The sequence below is a fragment of the Cibotium barometz genome, chromosome 51 (assembly GCF_041138505.1).
Source record: "Cibotium barometz isolate CiBa-2024 chromosome 51, ASM4113850v1, whole genome shotgun sequence".
Lineage (NCBI taxonomy): Eukaryota > Viridiplantae > Streptophyta > Polypodiopsida > Cyatheales > Cibotiaceae > Cibotium > Cibotium barometz.
In genome coordinates, this window is record NC_141096.1 from 11597024 (window position 1) to 11620057 (window position 23034).

General features: G+C 38.9%; 1 pseudogene; it reads left to right on the forward strand.

Moving 5' to 3' along the window:
- The first annotated feature begins 16716 nt into the window (after positions 1-16716).
- Positions 16717-17753, forward strand: LOC147609322 (uncharacterized; annotated as a pseudogene).
- The last annotated feature ends 5281 nt before the right edge of the window (positions 17754-23034 follow it).

A 23034-nucleotide genomic window follows, 5' to 3' on the forward strand; every position in this document is an offset into this window, starting at 1 on the left:
GTGTCGCACATATGGGTGTTGAGGTTTGTGTAGTGGTCTTTGAGGTGGATGCTTCTGCATCATGTATAGCTTTTGGCTCTTTCGTGTTTATGTCCCTTTTTGGGTTTATGTTGACTACAGGGTCCTTTTCCTTGTCTTTTAATTCGACCTTGGTTTTGACAGTTTGTTGTTCTTTGTTTTTCTTGGTTTTTTAGAAGTTTTTACTCCTTTTGGGTTCTGTTTTAAGGCTTGTTCTTCTACCCATGTTGAGGTATTGTCTTTTGCTTTCCTTTTAACTGTTTGTTGTGCCTTGCCTTTCAAGCGTGTAAGCACATTCAAGGGTACCGTGGCCAGTTGTCCATTTTGTACACTTAAGAGTTTAAGCACATTCAAGGGTACCATGGCCAGTTGCCCATTTTGTACACTTAAGATATTAAGAGTTTTATTTTGTGAGAAAAGTTACATTGAAGCAACTTGTCTTGGGAAATCTTGGAACATGTGATCAATGCCACGTCCTTCACACATTGGTCGCAAGGTGTCAGTGGCTATGGACATGGAAGTATTCCAAACTGTGCAGTCTGCCACCTTGTGAGGTCCACGACAATAGAAACACTGAAGTGTTCGATTAAATGCTTCCTGAGCAGTTTCTACCCTTTGGACTGTTTCTATTTGGTGCACGGAAGATGGAGGTTTTGAGTCCATTGCGGATGAAGCGGGACACTTTTTAGTATCATGGTCAAAGGTTTTACAATATATGTAGTATAGAAGGACAGGTGCTCCAACACCTTTGGGGGTTGCTGGTCTCTCTTTTGGCTGCTCATCTGGTTTCGGCACTTGATCATCTCCTTCCTTTGATTGGGGGATACCATTGTCAATGGTATCTTCCTCGGATCCATCCTGAATTATGACCATGGTATCGCCCTTGCCCACCGTTGTCACTCTTCTCCTTCTTCCCGTTCTTAAAGGTTGAGGTTGTAACACCTCCCCTTTGTCCACTTATTTCGCTTGGGCGCGTGTCAGGACATTCAGTGGCATGATGTTTCCAAGCTATTCACTTATAGTCCTGATGATGGTGGAATGGTTAAAAGTAGAACTAGAGCCATTGACGCTATATGGGTAGTCTTTGATCAAATTATCAACACCACACTTAACAAATGAAAGTGTTGGCATATGGCGTTGGTCTACGCTGGGATAGTCTGAGTTTGGCCAGCATTAGCCGCATTTTTTAGAGCACAGTTCACTACTCGATGAGATCCATTACAATGGAAACACAGTATGGGTCCCTTTCTCATAGTTGAGTTTATGTCTTTTCCTTTCCACTTTATCGTGGTTTGTTTACTGATTTTGGGGGGAACCTAAATTTTAAATTTTTACTTTTTGAAGTACTGACATTTGGCACATGAGGACATGCCCTTGAAGTTGAAACCCACTAAAGAGACGTTGAAATAGCCACGCCATATCACATTAAAGTGGTGATAACCCATTAAAATAGCCAAAATTAGTGAAGTTAGTAAAAAGTGGATATGACACCCAATGTCATATTTATGGTTGAATGTCACATTTCTATTGGTCCAAAGCTTAATCCAAATCTGGTACAAGTGATCAAAATGCGACCCTTTTTTAAGGTTTTTGGCCCTAATGCTTGTTTGTGCCAAGCATTAAAAGGAACTTGTTGTCAGTCCTGCCATTGCTAGGGCTAGTGGTCTTATTTGTTGATGATAGGTGTACAATTCATGACTAGAGTGATGGAGATATCACTGTGGTATTATCCAGTACTCTAAGACATGTGCTTTACAAGTTGGGTGGGTATGAGAGATTGGAACATAGTGCTTGTTCAGTTTACTACCACATGTGCTATGAGTGATGTGAAGCCATGGGCTTTATAGGTTGGACAAGTATGAGAGATTGGCACATAGTGTTTGTTCAATTATTACCACATGTGCTACAAGTGATGTGGAGCGATGGCATGTCGGCTTTAGTCACTTGATTTTTGGTAGTTTGTTATGTCTTAAAAGGCAAGAGATGGTGTTAGAGTTGCCAAAGCTTGAGGCCCCTGTCAACACATGTATGTGAGGAATGCATTTTGGGCAAGATGCAATGGGAATCATATTCTTGAAAGATGGATCAATAAAGGCTATCCTAGAAATTACGACTTAATGATGTATGTGGTCCTATGAGGACACCATCGATGGGATATCTCTACTTTGTGACCACTCTAGGCACACGTGGGTGCATCTCTTGAAAGAAAAGTCATAGGTTCTTACATGCTTTAGACCCTTCGTATCTATTGAGGGTGGGAGTATATGTTAAAGGAGTTTCATGTATATGAAAGAGGCATAAAACATCAATATACGATGCCTTACATACCTTGGCAAAATGGTGTGACTGAGAGGAAGAATAGATATCTCATGGATATGGCACATTGCATGGTTAAAGGCTAGGATTTGCCTCATGTCTTTTGGTTAGAGATAGTTATGTGTGCCATTTATGTGCTAAACAAATGCCCTATCAAAAGGCCTTGCAAAAAATTGTCCCTTATGAAGCTTAGAATGGTAGGAAATTCTCTGTGGCTCATTTGCATATTTTGGATATCTTTCTTATGCTCTTGTGCCTGAGTAGTAGCAACACAATAAGTTAGATTATAAGGTGGAAAAATGCAATTTCGTGGGATACAGCTCAGAAGAAAGCAAAGGCTACAAACTCTACCATCCAGCCATAAAGCGGATTTTGGTAAGTAGAGATGTTGTCTTTGTTAAGAACTCAACTTAACCCATGATTTTATCTAAAAAAATAACTAACTGTATGCTTATATAACATCTTTGATACATTGTTACCTTTGTATAATGCTGTGTAGCCATATCTGAAAAAAATAAATGCTCAACAAGGTGCTACAAATTAACCCATACTACCGACTGAAAATGAGCTTGAATTTCAGCCCACGAACCAGCCTATTAATGAGGAAATTCTGGATGATGTAGATAAGAAAAGGTAGCCACATATATGTGTCCAAGATTATGCCAAATGGGTGCTCTGCAGACATTTACAAGACAATAAATTAGCTACTCCTTTACCTCGTAGAACACGTGCAAGTTCTCATCATGTATCTTTATTTTTTGTGGATCACGCTCTTATTATGTAATGAAGAGGAGCTTGTTTCCCTTGAGGAAGCACATGAAAATGACCATTGGATGCAAATCCACAAAATTGACATTTGGTATTTAGTAGATTTGCCTTATGAAGTGGGTTTATAAGCTTAAGTGTAAAGCTAATGGTAGCGTTGTGATTGCTTACAAGACAAGGCTTGTTTGCAAAAGCTTATACTCATGAGAAGGACATAGATATAATGAGACCTGGTACCACCACGTCTCACATATGACTATGATTAGGTGTACTATTGCATTAGCATTGCGAGCGTAGCATGGTTGGAATGTATATCATTTGGATATTAAGATTGCCTTCTTGAATAGTGATTTTGTCATCTCTACATGCATTCTCAAGTGACACCACTAAGGGATGAGAAGCAATAGCAAAAAGAAGGGGAGCCACATGATAACCTTGTCTTACAGATCTATTAATCTCAAACCCTCCCACCACTCTCCCATTAAGTAACACATTGGAGTACCCTCCCCAAGACAAAGTATATATACATGTTGCCATTTTAGTCCCAAATCCAAACCTCTCCATAACTCTTGCTACAAAGGACCAATGAACCCTATCATAAGCCTTTTCTAGATCAAGTTGTAGCATGATGCATTTTTGTTGAGTTTTAAGAGCCACATCTCTTCCTAACATAGCTGCAAAGACGTTATCATCATAAATTGATCTACCCTTAATGAACCCATGCTGCTTCTTAGAATCAACTTCTTGCAAAACTGGAGTGTTCGTGAGAGCAATCACCTTGGCCAAAATCTTATAAACCATAGTCAAGAGAGTAATGGGTCTCCAATGTCCAAATCTGTCAGGCAGCTTGTTTTGGAGTTAATTTCACAAGGCCTTCTTTAAATTCTTTATCCATGCTGCCAGTATTGAAGGCTTTCCTACATACTTCCCCCGCAATATCTTTCAAAGAAGGCCAAAAGGCAATGAAGAATTCTGTAGAAAGACCATCCCAACCAGGGGCTTTGTACCTTCCCAATTTCAAGAGAGCAACCTAGCATTCCTCAACATCCACATCCCTTTCTAACCATCTAGCCTTGTTTGGATCCACACTTTGATTGATTAACCCCAACAATCTATCTTCAACTTGAAACCTCCTCAGGGAGCAATCCTCCTTCAAGCTTTTAGTGAGAGCCCAAAAAATCTACCCATTTCCTAGCCATTACTTTCATGTCATCTAAAGGTTGCCCTTCCTCATCCAGAATATTTCCCACCACCTCTCTATTAATTCCCCTTTTAGAAAGTTTAAAAAGACTGCTCTCTGGTTTTCTTTTATTATTGAAAATTTTCCATTTGGCCCAATTTTCCTCCTCTCTATCACATCTATCATGCTCACCTTTTAAACCAGATTTACATTTGAAGTACAAGTTGGTTTCCTCAACATTTAGACCACCAGTCTGTCTTTTAATCTGTAATCTCTCCAGTTGTGTTGCCCACTTCCTTCTTTCACTCCTCCTTTCTTCTGCTCTCAATTTACCTATAGCTCTAATAATCCCTTGCATTTCATTGGCAAATTGCCTCCATGCACCCTCTGACACCCCTCTTCTTTTCAACCTTCCAATAGCTTCCTCTATATATTCCACATATAGAGCATCCTTGAGGAGAAGATTTTTAACTCTCAGCTTCCTTGTAGGATACTGGGACAGATCAAGCTTATCCCCATCATTGATAGTCCAGCACTATTTCAAAGGCATATGATCCGATATAGCAAAGCTGTAGTCAATAGATACCTCCAAGGTGTGAGGAACCCATGATGCTGGTTGACTAAAGAACACCCTATCAATTCTAGAGGACGAAAAAGTATATTGTAAACTAAAGTATGTATGACCTGGGTTATCCCCAAGTGCCAGCTGTCTATCAGACCCAGATCCCTTCTTAACTCCACCCATTTGCCTTTTTCCTTACCTATAAGGATAGTGCTTCCACCACATCTATCCACTAACCTTTCAACCATATTGAAATCTCCCAAGATACTACTGAGAATATTTAGATTGGCAATCCAATTCCACATCTCACTCTTGATTTTATGATTATGAGCTGCATAGACATTAATGAGCCAATTTCTTTCTCCTCTCACCAAAACTTATACCACAAGAATCCTACCATTAGGGTGATTAGCTATTATGCTTGGGTTGAAATCATTCCTCACTATAGTCATAACCTTGCTATACCCCGCACTTACTCCCCATACATTATCGTCCAATCTCTGAATCTATCCTTTCTAGCTATATTCCCAAAAAGATTATGCACCTGTATAGCCGTAAAACTAAGTATCCCCATTGCTTAACTAACCCCCAAAAAGAAGCATTCTTTTTTTATCCTTTATCCCTTTTACAATCCACATGCACCCAAAAAATTCAGTGTGTTTATACGATGATGCAGTTTCTGGGACCATATCAACCTCATCCTCATCTCTTAGTGCTACATCTTCTTCTATACCCCTTCCAAGCCTCTTCTAATATGAGATCAAATCTTTGTTCCGAGGTAGGGTGACTATCACTCTCCTTTAAGGGGCTATAAGGATTAGAATACACTATGGGACGACTCAGACTGCCTTCGGATTTGTTATTCTTACCTTCTACCCCCTGATTAAGCTAAATTTTCCTAGCCTCAGTCTTACACTAGATTTCCCTTTTACCCTGACCCATTCTCCTTCCAATAGACCCTCACCATACTCCCTCATCTTTTCCTTTCCCTTAGTCTCCATCCTTAGTCTCCATCCTCTAGCTAGGCTGATTCCATAAATTTTCCCACTTCTTTTTTTTCCCTCCTTTTCCCCTTCCCCTTTAACCAAAGGCTATTCAGGATAATTTTTTGCTATATGACCAAACCCTCCACATTTAAAGAAGGCCCATGAGAAAGCTCCAAATTTAAGACCTAGCTCTAAAATACTCCAATCACCCAAGTCCACTTCTATCGGGTTAGGCATCTCTTTGGTAATGTTCCAGGAAATACAAACGCTATTGGATTGTCTACCACCCATCTCGTCATTTGGCAAATACAGCACACCGGACCCAGAGAGTGAACAATATCTCGCATAGCCGGTCTAAGCCATGGGGGGGCCCTACAATTTCAATCCATACAGGACAAGGATTTTGAATACTCTTGTTAATATCAAAGAGGATCAAAAGGAAACACATGCATTAACCGTTGACCCAAGACGAGGGGACCTTTGGTAAACAGCTCTATCACCGACTGTCCTTTAACAAAAAAAACATTGAGAAAAACCCTTTACCTAGGTGAAGACTTTGGATACTACATTATCATGCAAAACATTTTCTTATAAAACCACCTACCTAGCTTGACCTTAGACGTCAGTCTTCCTGGATAGAAAACGATCACGCTGCACATGGAGAAGAGCCCCACTTGATTTTTGACCAACTCTGGATTAATCCTCAAACGTAGAGTAAGGTGCAAGTCGTGATTGTAATGGCTAATGTAATTGCAAAGCAATGACTCCATCACCATCCATTACTTAGCTCCACAACATAAAAAGAAGAAGAGGAGAAGAGAAGAGGATAAATAAGAGTTGTAGTGACATGCCTTCTCAAACCTAAAGTGTAAATAGATCCATAAATGCTATTATAGAGTTGTGTTATCGATTTCTCAGTTAAGACGAATAACTTTTGGCACTTGCTATTTATTAGAGTATAGATGAAGGTAGCAACACACACACACATAGATACAACAAGCAAGAAGAGATAGAGAGAAGCACAACACTCAAAGTTCATTGACAAGAATGAGTGAAGTATAAGTGAAGTGACATATGATAATGTCACTTACACACACTTATAAGAGTGTATACATATGCACATGGGAAAAAACCTCCTAAAGAGGGAAAAAGTATTCCAACCTAATATTAGTCTACGCCCACACATCATTACCATATAAATGTCTACAAATCTCCATTGTAATGATGATGTGAGCATGTAGAGAGATCATATGGTTGATCAACCCCCGAATAACAACAAGCCCAAAGCTTTGTAAAAATCTTCAAACTTATCTTGTGAGATAGTCTTCGTGAACATATCTGCCACATTATCATGTGTAGAGATATAAGCCATGCTAATCTCTCCTATAATAACATATTGATAATGCACCTCAATGTACTTTGTGTAAGTATGAAACACTGGGTTCCTCACAAATGGCTAATGCACTCAATGCGCTTTGTGTGACTAATGCACCTCAATGTACTTTGTGAGAATATGAAACATTGGGTTCCTTGCACGGCTAATACACTCTGGCTATCAGTGAAGATGGAGGTGGGTACTAATGTACAAAAAATCTGTCTTAGCCATACGCACTATGTAGACGCTATAAGAGTTTCCCTATAATTAGCTTCACAGCTCGAAGTGGCCATAATGTTGAGCCATGATATACATGAATCACCAAGATGAAGCAAAAGCCACTAGTGGGACACTCGTATCTAGCCCAATCAGAATCACTAAAAGCATGTAGCTGCATATCACTAGAATAATGTAAGGGACTGAGTGCCATGTAAGTATTGGAATACTTGCTTACTTTCGGGATTGTGTATAAACCTACACCAATGGGAGACCTTAAACTAAATTTCTAGCCTCATAGTACATAGATAAATGAGACTCCCAATAGCCTGTTGATAAAGTGATCCATTAAATGGTTCACCTAGAACCTAGTCCCTTAAAATAGGCTTATAGTCTTCAAAAGTAAACCATGTAAGCAGTCTTTGTATAAGCTTTAATTATAACATCACAATACCTTTATCACACTGCATAAAATGTATGCCTAAATAATAATGTAACAAGCCCAAATATGTCATCTCAAATGACACATGTAATCCGGCCTTGAAGGCTGAGATTGTCTCCTCATTAGAGTCTATAAGTAGCATGTCATCAAACATATCAAAATGATAACCTCCTCTTTACATTCTTTAGATAGAGGGTACTCTCAATTGGACTGTTGCAAAACCAAGTATATGTTTATCTTCTCATACCATGCTATCGGAATCTAAGTTAAGGCCATATAAAGGCTTTTTTAATCTACATACTTTATAAAGAGAATGTGGGGGAGAGGGAGATCTTCAAGCCCTAGCAAGCAAACACACACACACAAGAAAGCAAGACACAAGAGAGAGATGGATAGCTGAATTTTCTTCTATCTTCTTCTTCTCTACTCAACCAACATAACATAAAGATAAGAGTACACACTATATGGGTTAGTACTCAACTACTACAACATACAAGGATCGATCTATAATGTGAACCCGACTAAATGAGATGGCACTATAACTATGCCAGTCTCTAATAATCCAAAATGGCTGTCACACAGCCTGTCATCCCACATCACCCATAATCTCACTAACCATGCCAGTGGTGCAGATGTGGAAGCTATCACCCAGGCAGGTCATCAATGTCCGCCGCATAGCACTAGTTGAGCTCGATATCTCAACACTCCCCCTCAAGCTCAACTTCACACACTGCACTCCAAGTAAGCTCCTAAACCTGTGAAGCTTCTCTGTGCCCAATGCCTTCGTGAAGATGTCAGTCACCTGATCCTCTGTGCTGACATATATCAGATCTACATCTCCTGCTAGAACCTTCTCCCTCACAAAGTGATAATGCACCTCAATGTGCTTCATTCTAGCATGATATACTGGGTTACTAGGGCCAACTGTATGCTGCTCATGTTGTTACACTATATGACAATTGCCCTATCCCCACGGGCTCTCCTATGTCACCAATTAGCCTCTGAAACCAAGCTACCTCACAAGTTGCCAACAGCAGCACCCCTGTACTCAACAAGGCAACTGTTGACTGCTTCTTACTGCTCCAACTCACAGCTGCACTTCCAAATGAGAACATAAAACCACTGGTAGATCTTCTGTCTGCAATACTACCATCCCAATCAACATCTGTGTACCCATGCAAATGTATCTCTGTACCAGTCTTATAGAAAAGTCCATAATCAACTGTGGACTTTACGTACCTAAGGATCCATCTAGCCGCATCCAACCTACATAAACTGACTCACAAGTCCAACAACATAGCTCAAGTCTGGCCTTCTTGTAATGGTCATGTAGATCAAATTACCCACCACAATGTGCCTGTATATGTAGTGGGGTCCTCCAAAAGCACACATGTATTTGCGGAAAGCTTTGTGTTCTGCTCCAATGGCACTGAAATAGGCTTATAGCCTGTCATACCATACTTGGACAACATGTTCAAGCCATATTGCCTCTACAATAGCAAAATGCCATGAGGTAATCTCACCACCTCTATGCCCAAGAAATACCGCAGCTCACCCAAATCCTTCATCTCAAACTTCTGCTTCAAAAGCATCCTGACATCATGTATGTCTACATCACTATCACCAGTGATAATCAAGTCATCCACATAGATGACTAATAGCATGATCCCTCTGTCTTTTTCATATATAGTGAAAAATCTGCATTGGATATCTGAAATCCAATGGTAACAGATCTTGCTTGACCATGCTCTGGGTGCTTGCTTCAAGCCATACAAGGCTTTGCATAACCTGCACACACACAAAATCTGGATATGTATCACTCTCATAACCTGGTGGTTGCATCATGTACACTTCTTTTTGCAAATCACCATGCAAGAAAGCATTCTTTACATCCATTTGATGTAGAGACCAACCCTTTGCTGGTTGTTGCAACCATAGCAATGACAACTCTCACGATTCTTGCAACCAGACTGAAAGTCTCCTCATAGTCTATGCCATAAGTCTGCGTATAGCCCTTGGCAACCAATCTTGCCTTGTACCTGCTCACTGAACCATCAGCATTGTGCTTGACTTTATACACCCACTTACATCCAATTGCCTTCTTTTCCTTAGGCAAAGGCACTAACTCCCATTTTGCTTTTGCATCCAATGCTGCCATCTCCTCATCCATGGCATCTTCCCGTTTCTTATTTCCAATTGCCTGCTCAAAGCAAGTGGGCTCAACATCCTGTATTGCTTTTACCATGTAAGCATAATGATGGGTTATATATCCATTATATCTTAACTTGTCAACAGGGTATCTAACCCTCGTAGACCTGCGTACACTTGGATCACTGCCAGGTGTCCTCAAAACAGCCCTGGTTCTCCTTACACCAGGAGTAACCACAAACGGAATGCCAAGCTCCTCATCATCAAGGCTCTTCTCAGAGCCACTAGAGTCACCATCCACAGATGAGTGACTTGCTGACAGGCACAAAAGGTTGATCTACCTTTTCCTTCCCTTTCCGTGATACATGTGTAGCTGCATCATTCCTCAACCTGCCTAACCATGGGCTAACATTGGATCCAATGCTCGAGGACTCCCCAGGTCCACTCAGCACCTGCTCTACATATGATGCAACATCAGCACTTCTTACATCTGCATCTTCTGTTGCCTTCACTACTGGTGCATACCAGCTACTCATCTCATTGAAGACAACATCTCTGCTTACTCGCATCTCACGAGTGGTAGGGTTATAGCATCTATAACCTCTTTGCTCCACAGCATAACCAATGAAGATGCATTTCTCTGCCTTTGGATCCAACTTTGTTCTCACTTCATCAGGAACATGTACATATGCACATGTACATATGCAATACACCCAAACACTTTCAAGTGAGACACATCTGGTCTTATGCCTGTAAACTTCTGTTCAGGAGTCATACCATGAACAACTGTAGTGGGTGTCCTGTTCATAATGTACACAGTAGTTTGCTACTGCTTCTGCCCAAAAGTAATGTGGCTTATTCTTTTCAGCCATCAAGGTACGTGCCACTTTTGCAATATGCATGGTTTTCCTTTTTGCAACACCTATAAGGCAAATCTGCTAAAGAAATAGGTTCCTCTTCATTGCATAACGAGAGCATGATCTACAAAAGAATAAGATATATGATAAGAACCTGCACACGTGTCTTACTAGGTGAAGGAGTAGCTAACTTGTTGTCCTATGATGTCTGCACCACCTATTTTGACATACTTTTAAAAACATGTATGGCTGCCCTTTCGTCATCCACTCTATCATCTGAAATTGCATTATTAGTAGGTTGATTCGTGGGTTAAAATTCAAGCTAATTTTAGCCAGTATGGGTTGGTTTTTGCGGCATCTTGTTAAGCATTTATTTTTTCCACACATATCTACTCGACGGCATTATAAAAGCATGGGTGGAGCTGAGTTCTTAACAAAGACAACATCTTTACTCACCAAAATCTCTCTTATGGCCGGATGGTGAAGTTTATAGCCTTTGCTTTCTTTTGATCTATATCGCATAAAAATGCATCTTATCATCTAGCTTATTGCATTGCTGCTCAGGCAAAAGGGCAACAACAAATATGTTAATGAGCGGTAGAGGACTTCCTACCATTCCAAGCTTCATAAGGGATAATTTTATGCAGAGCCTTGATAGGGCATCTATTTAGCACATAAGTGGCACACATAACTACCTCTAACAAAAAACATGAGGTAAATCCTAGCCTTTAACCATGCAAAATGTGCCATCTCCATGAGAGTTCTACACCATTGTATTAAGGTATATAAAGCATTGTATATTGATGTTTTATACCTCTTTCAGCCATATATACATGAAACTCCTTTAACATATACTCCCCCCTTGATAGCTATGATGGAGGGTGCCCACTTTAAATGGCACATATAGATTTTTAGCCATAGAAAAAAAGTATCTAAAGCATGTAAAAACCTACGACTTTGCTTTCAACAGATACACCCACATGTACCTGGAGTAGTCACAAAGTAGAGATATCCCTAATTGATAGAAAGTGTGTTCACAAAGGCATCCTATACTAAAACATAATCTATCTTCCACATTATCAATAAAATCTGCAAAAATATTCCACAAATTAAAGTGGAAATATTTATCATGGTATCTAGGATGTTATGCATATGTATATATATAGGCAAAAATTTTTTCCATGACACAAAAAGTCACCAAATTTAGTTTTACCGTAAAACTATGTTACTAAGATACTGAAGTCGAATGGTGCTGTATTTAACGAAGGGCGGCCATATTGATACTGGCCAACGGATTTGAATGGGTAAAGGTAAATTTATGAGCGATGAGACATTATGTCATGCAGCCCACACGATGGTGGGCGCCGTCAGAATTGGGCGGATGCCAGAGATGTGATGTGTAAATGCATTCATATCCTGTTGTGGGCGGTTACAAAATGCTCAGCATTCAGGGTGTCGAATCCGTCGGCAGAACCCAGTATCAAATCCGTTGAGGCATAATTCCTCATGATCCAGAAATTGTTCACACATTACTCCCTCACGATCAAATCCAAGGGCTCCCCTTCAGTGTTCGAAAAAAATAATTTTGCCAAAAAGTTAAAAACCTTCATTAGAAATTTGGGAAATTATTAATTGAAGAATTTCTCAAATTTTGGAGGTTTTCCTTCTAAAATTTCCCAAATTTTGCAGGTTTTTGTACCTTCAAGTTAAAAATTTGAAGGTAATTTTCAGAAGTTGCAGGTGCAAATTACACTAAACCCCGGTTTTTTTCGAACACTGCTCCCCTTATTTCAAGGGCATTCACGCACACTAACTTACAAGGTTAGTATGAAGTTAAGAGCTTCTTTGATATTATTATCACCATCAATGATTTCCTTCGATAAACTCAACATATTTAATAAATTTACAAATACGGTTGCACACTCATAGAGTAAGGTGCTAGTCATGATTGTAATGGCTAGTGTAGTTGCAAAGCAATGATCCATCACACTGTCCATTACTTAACTCCGTAAGACAAAAGAAGAAGAGGAGAAGAGAAGAGAATAAACAAGATTTGTAGGGACATGTCTTCTCAAACCTTAAGTGTAAATAGATCCATAAATGCTATTATAGAGTTGTGTTACTAATTTCTCAGTTAAGACGAATAACTTTTGGTACGTGCTATTTGTTGGAGTATAGACGAAGGTAGCAACACACACACAGATACAACAAGCAAGAAGAGATAGAGAGACACACAACACTCAAAGTACATTGACAAGAATGAGTGAACTACAAGTGAAGTGACATGAATGGTCACTTACACACCCTTATAAGAGTGTGTACATATGCACATAGAAAAAAACCTCCTAAAGAGGAAAAAAGTACTCCAGCCCATTATTAGTCTACGTCCACACATCATTACTGCCATATGAATGTCTACAAATCTCCCTTATAGTGATGATGTGAGCATGTAGAGAGATCATATGGCTAATCAACCCCCAATCTCTTGTGAGAGGATTCGTGAACATATCTACAACATTATCATGTGTAGAGATAGCTTTATGCGACTAATGCACCTCAATGTACTTTGTGTGAGTATGAAACACTAGGTTCCTTGCATGGCTAATGCACTCTAGCTATCAGTGAATATGGAGGTGGGGAGGACTAATGTACCAAAATGCATCTTAGCCATACACACTCTGGCTATCAGTGAAGATGGAGGTGGGGAGGACTAATGTACCAAAATGTGTCTTACCCATACACACTTTGTAGACACTGCAAGAGTTTTCCTGTACTCTGCTTCACATCTCGAAGTGGCCACTTTGTTGAGCCATAATATACATGAATCACCAAGATAAAGCAAAAACCACTAGTGCGGTACTCCTATATTATAATATCTAGCCCATTCTGAATCAGTGAGAGCATGCAGCTAAATATCATCTCTCTTAGCATAGAATAACGCAAGGGACTGAGTTCACAGAAAACCCGCAAACAATGATAATGAATTTGCAAACATTTGGGGCTCACTTGTAATTGTAAAATTTATAATTGCTTGAGGCCAGCAGACTCACTCTAGTACGTTTTTTCCCTTGCTCAAGCCTCATAGTCGAGTCCAGTGTAGTGGCCTCCTTTGTGAACGTTTTGCTGATTTGTGAATGTTATGGTGATAGCCTCCTGTGTCGGCCAAGGCTCCTCATGTGGGAGCCACCAGCTTGGCAGCTTGGCCCCATAATGTTTTTGTTTGTACATTGCTACTTTCGTATATGGCTATTTTTATTTTAGGATTTTTGGGTTTTGTTGTTTAACACAGTGCCATCCTGTGAATGGGCCAAGGCTGAATCGGCTCCTTCCTCTCATGAGGGAGCTGTAGCTTGGCCCTATATTGATGCAAAACCTGATGCCTTCGTTTACATGCCTATTTGCATTTCGCTTTCAAGTTTGTATTGTTTCTGTTGTTGAACGCTCTGAATCTTCCTGCCACATGTTGGGTCCTTCTGGCCTTCCTACTATCCGTAGCCCCATTTCTTAATATTGAGCTGTGGAGAAGCCCTTTGAATGGGTGAGGGTTGCATCTGCTCCTCCATCTCATGATGGTTTGCTTGCCCCAGCAGTAACGATTTTACTTTTACGTTCAATTGTTTGTTATTATTACATGCTTGTTCGTATGAGGCCTCTAGTTTGTATCATTTTTAATGTTTAAAGCTGTGGTATCCTGTGGAGCAGCCATTTACGTATGCTTGGTTTGTATTAGGGTGTATGTTTTGGCGATTTTCGTTAAGCGCATTGAGGGTGCATGCATGGCCGAGAGAGAGTGAGAAAGCTGCTGTCTGTCTCCGGGTGTTTTTTTTTGTGTTATGCCCTTTTCTTCTTAAGGCAAGGGAGGCTCTTAAAGCCATGGAATAAATGTTGTCCATGGCCATGAGCAGCCCTACATTTACACCTCTCTCTCTCTCTCTCTCTCTCTCTCTCTCTCTCTCTCTCTCTCGGGCATGCCTGCATTTACACCTCTCTGCATGCAGGCATGCCTGAGAGAGAGAGAGAGAGAGAGAGAGAGAGGTAAATGTAGGGCTGCTCATGGCCATGGAATAAATGTTGTCCATGGCCATGAGCAGCCCTACATTTACACCTCTCTGCATGCAGGCATGCGAGAGAGAGAGAGAGAGAGAGAGAGAGAGAGAGAGAGAGAGAGAGAGAGAGGTTTAATTACAAGCAGGGGAGGTTAAAGAGGATTAATTACATGAATTAAGACAATTTTAAAGCATGAAGTGTATACATGTTTAAAGTTGTACCTTTGAAAGACCTGTAAACAATGTGGTCTACAAGGTTGTAAAAAATATGGTCTAAAAGGTTTTCATGGCTATCGACAACATGTCTCCTAGCCTGCCCAGGCCTTTTTTCCAACATTTGTTATAGGTTTAATATTAAAAATGTTAAATTTTTTAATGATAAATATGGGGTTTTTGTAAGCGATGTAAGTGTTTTAATCGGAGAGAATATGGCTGGTTATACGCTGCTATAAGGGTATTAACATTTTTGTTAGATTTTATCAGTACTTTGTCTACCATGCACTTTATTGATGTCGTGCACTCACGTATGCTCGGTTTTTGTTAGGGTTCCTGTTCTGGTGCCTGTCGGGAAGTGCTTCGAAGAGCTGCATGCATGCGCGAGAGAGAGTTGCTAGCTATCTGAGTGTTTTTTTTCCCTTGCAAGGGAGGCTCTTATTGCCATGGGACAAATTGCGCCATGGCCATGAGCAGTCCTACATTTGCAGCTTGTATGTATGCATTCCAAAGAGAGCGAGAGAGAAAATATAGCTTGCTGTCTCAGTGTTGTTTATTTTGCAGATTCAAGCCCCCAATATACAAGGTGATAAATATGCAAGATCATAACTAGTAGATAGCCACCAATTTGCAAGACTATAATTCCCAAGTCTTTGCAAGGCCATAAATCCCTAAGTCTTTTTCTGGTAGGTTTTTCTGTGAATATCTCCAAATTAATTTGAAATAAAGAATTTTATTGAGTTCCCTATAGTTTATGCTTATTTATTTGGGTTTTTGTGTTCATGAATTAGTTTCCTAATTGTGAAATTCTAGTTGTTTAGTTTTGTTTTTGTGTTTGTGAATCCATTTTTTAACCTTGAAATTGTAGCTAGTTTTTAATAATGTACAAGCTTCATGCAATCAATCTTAATTGCTAATATTTTTTTTCTTCATAAGTTTTTTGTTTAATCTATCTACCATGTTTAGTTTTTTGTTTTTGTGTTTATGAATAAATTTTCTAACCTTAAAATCCCAGTGGTTATTTTTTCTTTTCTTTGTAAGTTACTTGTTTAAACTATATACCATGTAAATTATTTTTCTAGATTTTAATTTATTTGATCTTTTTACATTATAGTATTATTGATTATACTTTTTTTGATTGAATATTAACATTGACCCAAAAATTAGTTTTTGGGATTTATCTTAATAAAGTTAAAATATTAAAAAAGTTCATTTATTTAAGTGTAAAAAGAGTGATTTGACATACTCAAGAAAACTTTTATAAATGTGAAATATTTGTTAGTCAGTTCATAAATCATGTTATAAATTAAAATGTTTATTTTTTTTATAGTAATAGCGTATAAGCAATCAACTTTGTTAGTGTTACCTAACCTTACACGTTCTGCCGTATCTAAAAAGAAGGCTAGAAAGCAGAGAGATTCGAGTTTGCACGATTTTGAAAGTGTCTCTAGTAACACCCAAGAGTATGAGGTAGAGAGAATTAAAAATGCTTGCATGGAATATACCTGTTGATTGGGCGCATTTTGATGCTGCATGTGGTCATATATTTTAATGCTGCATGTGGTCGTATATTTTGCACTATATGTCAAAAAATGAGAAAATATAGAAGTGAATTTGGTACATGTGGATCAGTGAATATACAACTAAGTGCTATTAGAGTGCATGCCTCTTCACACCAGCATAAATGGGCTGCTTACTCTGCCAACTATGGCAAAAATGCTTTGAAAGAAGGAATAAAGCGGCAACAAGGTGATGTGGATTTGGGAGTTTTAAATTTGTTTCGATGAGCCTACTACATTGCCAAGGAGGATCTTGCTTTTAACAAGTTTTCAAACCTTGTTGGACTAATGTCTGTGTGTGGTGTGCAAGCTCTTCCTAAAGAGCTTTATCAAAATGATAAGGCTGCAGTCTTGTTTGCCTCATTCATTTAGTGAATCGATATGCCAATCTGTCATCCAAAAGTGAAGGCTTCTCCTTTCTTTGGATTCATGGTTGATGAATCAACAGATATTTCTATTATGGAGCATCTTATAGTGTATGCAAGCTACGTGCATGAGAATGATGTGCAAACTTCTTTTTTGGGTTTGCTTGAGGTCATGGATCGTTTAGCAAAGGGATTAGAAACTGCCTTGTTTTGATTGTCAAATGAATATGGTCTTGATCGTTCAAAACTAGTGAGTTTTGGTTCAGATGGAGCATTTGTAATGACATGTGTAACAAATGGTCTTGCTGCCTTGATGAAAAAGAGGAGTCCTTTCATGACTGCCATCCATTATGTTACTCATAGAACAAATTTATGCGTGTCTGATGCATTAAAAAACTCACGGCATGCTAATTTTATGAATACAACCTTAAATAAGATTACTGCTTTGTTTTAGAAGAGCTCTAAATGTTCAGCAAGGTTAGCTCAATTTCAAGAAGAATCGGACTGTCCACACCTTAAGATGGAGAAAATCCATAAACTAAGGTGGTTAAGTCGTCATAAAGTTCTTGTAAAAGTATGTGAAGTACTTGAGCCACTTCTCCTATGCCTAAAAGAGGAGAATGAAAGATTGTATAGGATAGTTGCTAACTTTAAGTTTATATACATGTTACATTTCTTGGCAGATGTGTTAGATCACTTGGCTAATTTGTCACTAGTGTTTTAGAAAAGTTTTGTGGATGTGACAAGCATACCAAGCTTGATACCTTCTACTATTACCTTTTCAGATGTGGAGTTTTTAGCTGGTTCATGCTATATAGATATGGAGTTTTTAGCTGGTTCATGCTATATAGATATGAATTTTCAAGGTCATGATGGTTATGGATTTCCATCCATTTCTGAATTTGGTTGCCAGCATGGTTGGTTGTGGACAATGCGTAAGGCAATTAAAAGGTGATATGTATTACGGGGTAAGGATTAAGAGATGTGCTGTTGGAAGTGACTTGGCTGTAGCTCTTGATTTTCAAATGGAATTTTACAATGAAGTTAAGAATCGCTCTTGAATACTAGATTTGCTGATTCTTCTATAATGAAAAATTTCAATATTCTTGCTCCTCTTGGATTTTCGTCATCCAAAGAGTTAAAAAACTATGGTGCTGTTGAGTTGGATGCCTTGGTTTTACATTATGGATATGCTGTCATGTTGGAAGATGGTACACATATTGATGCAATGTTAGATGAGAGATGCTTAAGAAAAGAGTTTCATGTGTTCAAAATTCAAGGTACATCAGATTGGAAAGGAAAGTCACTCAAGGACACCTGGTTCTTGAATGAGAGAAATGATGTGTGGCTTCAAAAGTATCCTACATTGTTATCTCTAGCTCAAATTGTAATGTTGCAATGTAGTAGTATTGCAGTGTGTGAAAGAGGTTTTAGTGTGCAGAACATTATCAAAAGTAAGTTGAGGAACCGGTTGGAAATGAAGAGCATGGATATAGTGATGCGCATTTCTATTGAAGGACTGCCACTCATGTCCTTTGATTTTACAGATGCTATTAGTTTATGGAGAGCTGGAGCAAAGACCTCAAGACATGTTTATTCACATGTGTCTCAGGATATTTGATTGATTCAAAGTACTTCAAAAATGTTATGTATTTATCTTTCTATTGAAGTGTGATTACCAAACCACTTCTATGGTTGTTTATAATCACTTCTATGATTGTATCAAATTGACTATGTAATGTTTTAATGCTTTATCAACTATCAAGATAGGTACTATGATTTTTTCTTACATCACTGTGCAATTTTTAATTTGTTAATATAAAGTTTTTAAAGTTTAGTTTTCGATGTAAAAAGGTTTTGTGCTGTTGTATCTCAGAAGTAAAGGTTTTTTCTTGAGAACATTAAAATTTGAAGTTTTGAACTCTTGAAAATTGATTTTTTTTTTTTGCAAGTGTAAAGTTAGAGGGTTTCTTGGTGCAAATCATATATAGTTTTTTGGAAACACTACTAAGTACCATGTAAGTATTGCAATACTTGCTTGGTAGTTTGTCAATGCTTACTTCCGGGACTGTGCATGAACTTGCTCAACTGGGAGACCCCAAACTAAATTTTTGGCTTCATAATACATAGATAAATGAGGGACCCAATAGCTTGCTAATAAAGTGATACATCAAATGGTTCACCTAGAACCTAGTCCCTATATCTACTAGTGTAGCATAAGAAGCTTACAATCTTCAAGACCAAATAATGTAAGCAGCCTTTATATAAGCTTTAACTATAACATCACAATATCATCATCATACTGCATAAATTGTATGCCTAAATAATAATGCAACGAGCCCAAATCTATCATCTCAAATGATAGATGTAATCCGGCCTTAAAGGGGCTGAGATTGTCTCCTCATTAGGGCCTGTGAGCAACATGTCATCAACATATAAACTGATGACCAGAAAACAATCTTTACTCCTCTTTACATTCTTTGTAGAGTCTTGCCCCTATATCTACTAGCGTAACAACAGGCTTACAGTCTTCAAGACCAAGCCATGTAAACAGTCTTTGTATAAGCTTTAACTATAACATCACAATATCATCATCACACTACGTAAACTGTATGTCTAAATAATAATGCAACTAGCCCAAATCTATCATCTCAAATGACACAGGTAATCCCGCATTGAAGGCTAAGATTATCTCCTCATTAGGGCATGTGAGTAGCATGTCATCAACATACAAAATGATGACCAAAAAATAATCTTTACTCCTTTTTACATTCTTTACATAGAGAGTACTCTCAGTTAGACTGTTGCAAAAACCATTTGTAACTAAGTATACGTTTGTCTTCTCATACCATATTTTGGGAGCCTATTTAAGGCTATATAAAGCTTTTCTTAACCTACATACTATAGACTCATGTCCTTTCTTAATAAAACCATGAGGCTGAAATATCATGCTTTGGGAGCCTACTTAAGGCTATATAAAGCTTTTCTTAACCTATATACTTTAGACTCCTGTCCCTTCTCAACAAAACCACAAGATTGAGATACATAAGCCTTCTCATGCAAATCACCATTCAAGAAGGTAATCTAATTGATGTACATTCCAACCATGATGTGCTGGCATTGCCAATGCAATAATACATTTGATCATAGTCATACGAGACGTGGGTGCAAGATCTCATTATAATCTATGCCCTTCTCTCGAGTATAACCTTTTGTAACAAGCCTTGCCTTGTAGTGATCACGCTACCATCAGCTTTACACTTAAGCTTATAAAATCGTTTTATAAGGTAAATCTGCTAAATATCAAATGTTATTCTTGAGAATTGAGTCGCACTCATCTTGCCTGCATACAATGGTCATTTTCGCATGCTTCCTTAAAGGCTTATCTTCATTACATAATGAGAGCATGATCCACAAAAGGATAAGATACATGATAAGAACCTGCACGTATCCTACTAGGAGAAGGATAGCTAATTTGTTGTTCTGCAATGTTTGTACCAGCCATATTGACATACTTTTGGACGCATATATGGCTGCCCTTTCCTTACCACTCCATCATCCACAATTACTTCATTAATAGGCTAATTCATGGATTGAAATTTGATCTGATTTTTAGTCAGTATGGGTGATTTTTGCAGCACCTTATTGAGCATTTATTTTTTCCACATATGGCTACTTGACAGCATTATACAAAGGTAAGAGTGTATCAAAGATGTCCTATGAGTATACATTTTGTTATTTTTTAGATAAAAGCATGGGTTGAGTTGAGTTCTCAACAAAGACAACATCTTTACTCACCAAAATTTGCCGTATGGCCGATGATAAAGTCTATAGCCTTTGCTTTCTCTTGAGATATACCTCACAAAAATACATTAGACCGCCTTATCATCTAGCTTATTGCATTACTCCTCAGGCAAAAGAGCATAAGAAAGATAAACAAAAATCTGCTTTCTCCTGCGTTGTACCTCACAAAAATACATTTTACCGCCTTATCATCTAGCTTATTGCATTATTGCTCAGGTAAAAGAGTATAAGAAATATAACCAAAAATCTACATATGAACCATATATATATATGAAACTCCTTTAACATATACTCTCCCCCTTGATAAGAGGGTGCCAATTTTACATGACACGTACACATTTTTAACCATAGAAAAAAAATGTCTGAAGCATGTAAAAACCTATGACTTTGCTTTCAACAAATACACCCACATGTGCCTCGAATAGTCACAAAGTATAGATATCCCCCAATTTATAGAAAGCACCCACATGTGCTTGGAATAGTCACAAAGTAGAGATATCCCCCAACTTATAGAGAGTATTTTCACAAAGGCTTCTTGCAGTAAAACATGATCTATCTACCACATTATCAATAAAATTTGTAAAAAAAATATTCTACAATTTAAAGTTAAAAATATTTATCGTGGTGCTTTTCAATCTAGGATGTTATACATTTATATGGGCATGTTCCCCCAAAAAATAAAAAAATAAAAAATCATGACACAAAAAGTCATTAGAGTTGGGATCAAATTTACATATTAAGACACAATTTGGTGACTTCAAGTGATCGTGAATTGGAGAATCTGACACGCTTGAGTAAAAATTCAGTCTAGCTGAAGCAAAATTTGCCACAACAACAGTTGGGATGCATCCTCGGGCGGACTTGTGGGCGAGAGCGATGTTGAAGAGGGCCTGCTTTGGGCGGCGTTGTCGGAGCTGTGAGGATTGTGCTGATCGGCAGTGGTATCAGTGCTGTGAATAGTATTGTGCTGCTGATGGTGGGCGGCGGAGGAGCAGCTACCTTTGTAACGCTTGCAGAGCGCCCTTGCAATGCTGGGTATGGCGACACTTAAGCGGTCCATGAAAACGAGCTTCTTGTGACGGCCAGATCCGACGGCAGTAGGCGAAGGAAGTAGACGGAGAAGGCTGAGACGATTGGCGGAGCAAGGCGAAAGGGGAGCAAAGAATGCAGATACCGTAGGCGAATGGTGCCGTATTTAACGAAAGGCGGCCATACTGATACTACGTCCTGCCGCCGGATTCGACACACGGCATTTTCTAACCGCCCACGACATGGCTCCGGTTTTCACCCGCCGTCTACGTGTTTACACATCACATCCCCGCCCAATTCTGACGGCGCCCACCATGTGGGCTGCAAGACCATCCACATGGTACTCAAATAATGTCTATCGCTCATAAATTTACCTCCCTACTAGGCCCACTCCACTAAAGAAATCCCTCGTATAGATTTAATGCGATTGGATAAGAAAAGGCCATCATTGCTCATGATCCAGAAATTGCTCACACATTACTCCCTCATTCTTCTAGAGAGAGCAAATTCATTGGGAATGAGGGAGAGCAAATTCATTGGTTGACGACTACTCGCTCATTTTTGGGCAAACTCCCTCTTCCATTGGGACAAGGAAACATGGGCATGATGCGGCGTCTAATTGGGATGTGTGGTAGGAAGAAGTGTGTAAACAATTGAAGATTAGGCGATCCATCCGAGGGCTCCCCTAGGCTGGCACACTAATGTGTAGACCCCCTTAATATCTCACCCACCACAAGACAAAAGAAGAAGATGATAAGGGAAGAGAATACACAAGAGTTGTAGTGGACATGCCTTCTCAAACCTTAAATGTAACTATATAGATCCATAAATGATATTATACAGTTCTGTTAATCGATTTCTCGATTCAAACGAATAACTTTTGGTACCTGCTATTTGTTGGAGTATAGAGGAAGGTAGCAACACACACACACATATACAAAGCAAGAAGAGATAGAGAGAAGCACAACACTCAAAGTACATTGACAAGAATGAGTGAAGTGAAAAATGAAGTGACATGATTAGGTCACTTACACACACTCATAAGAGTGTGTAGATATGCACATGAGAAAAAACTTCCTAACCACCAGGAAAAAAGCACCCTAGCCCATTCTTAGCTTACATCCACACATCATTACCATATAAATGTCTACAA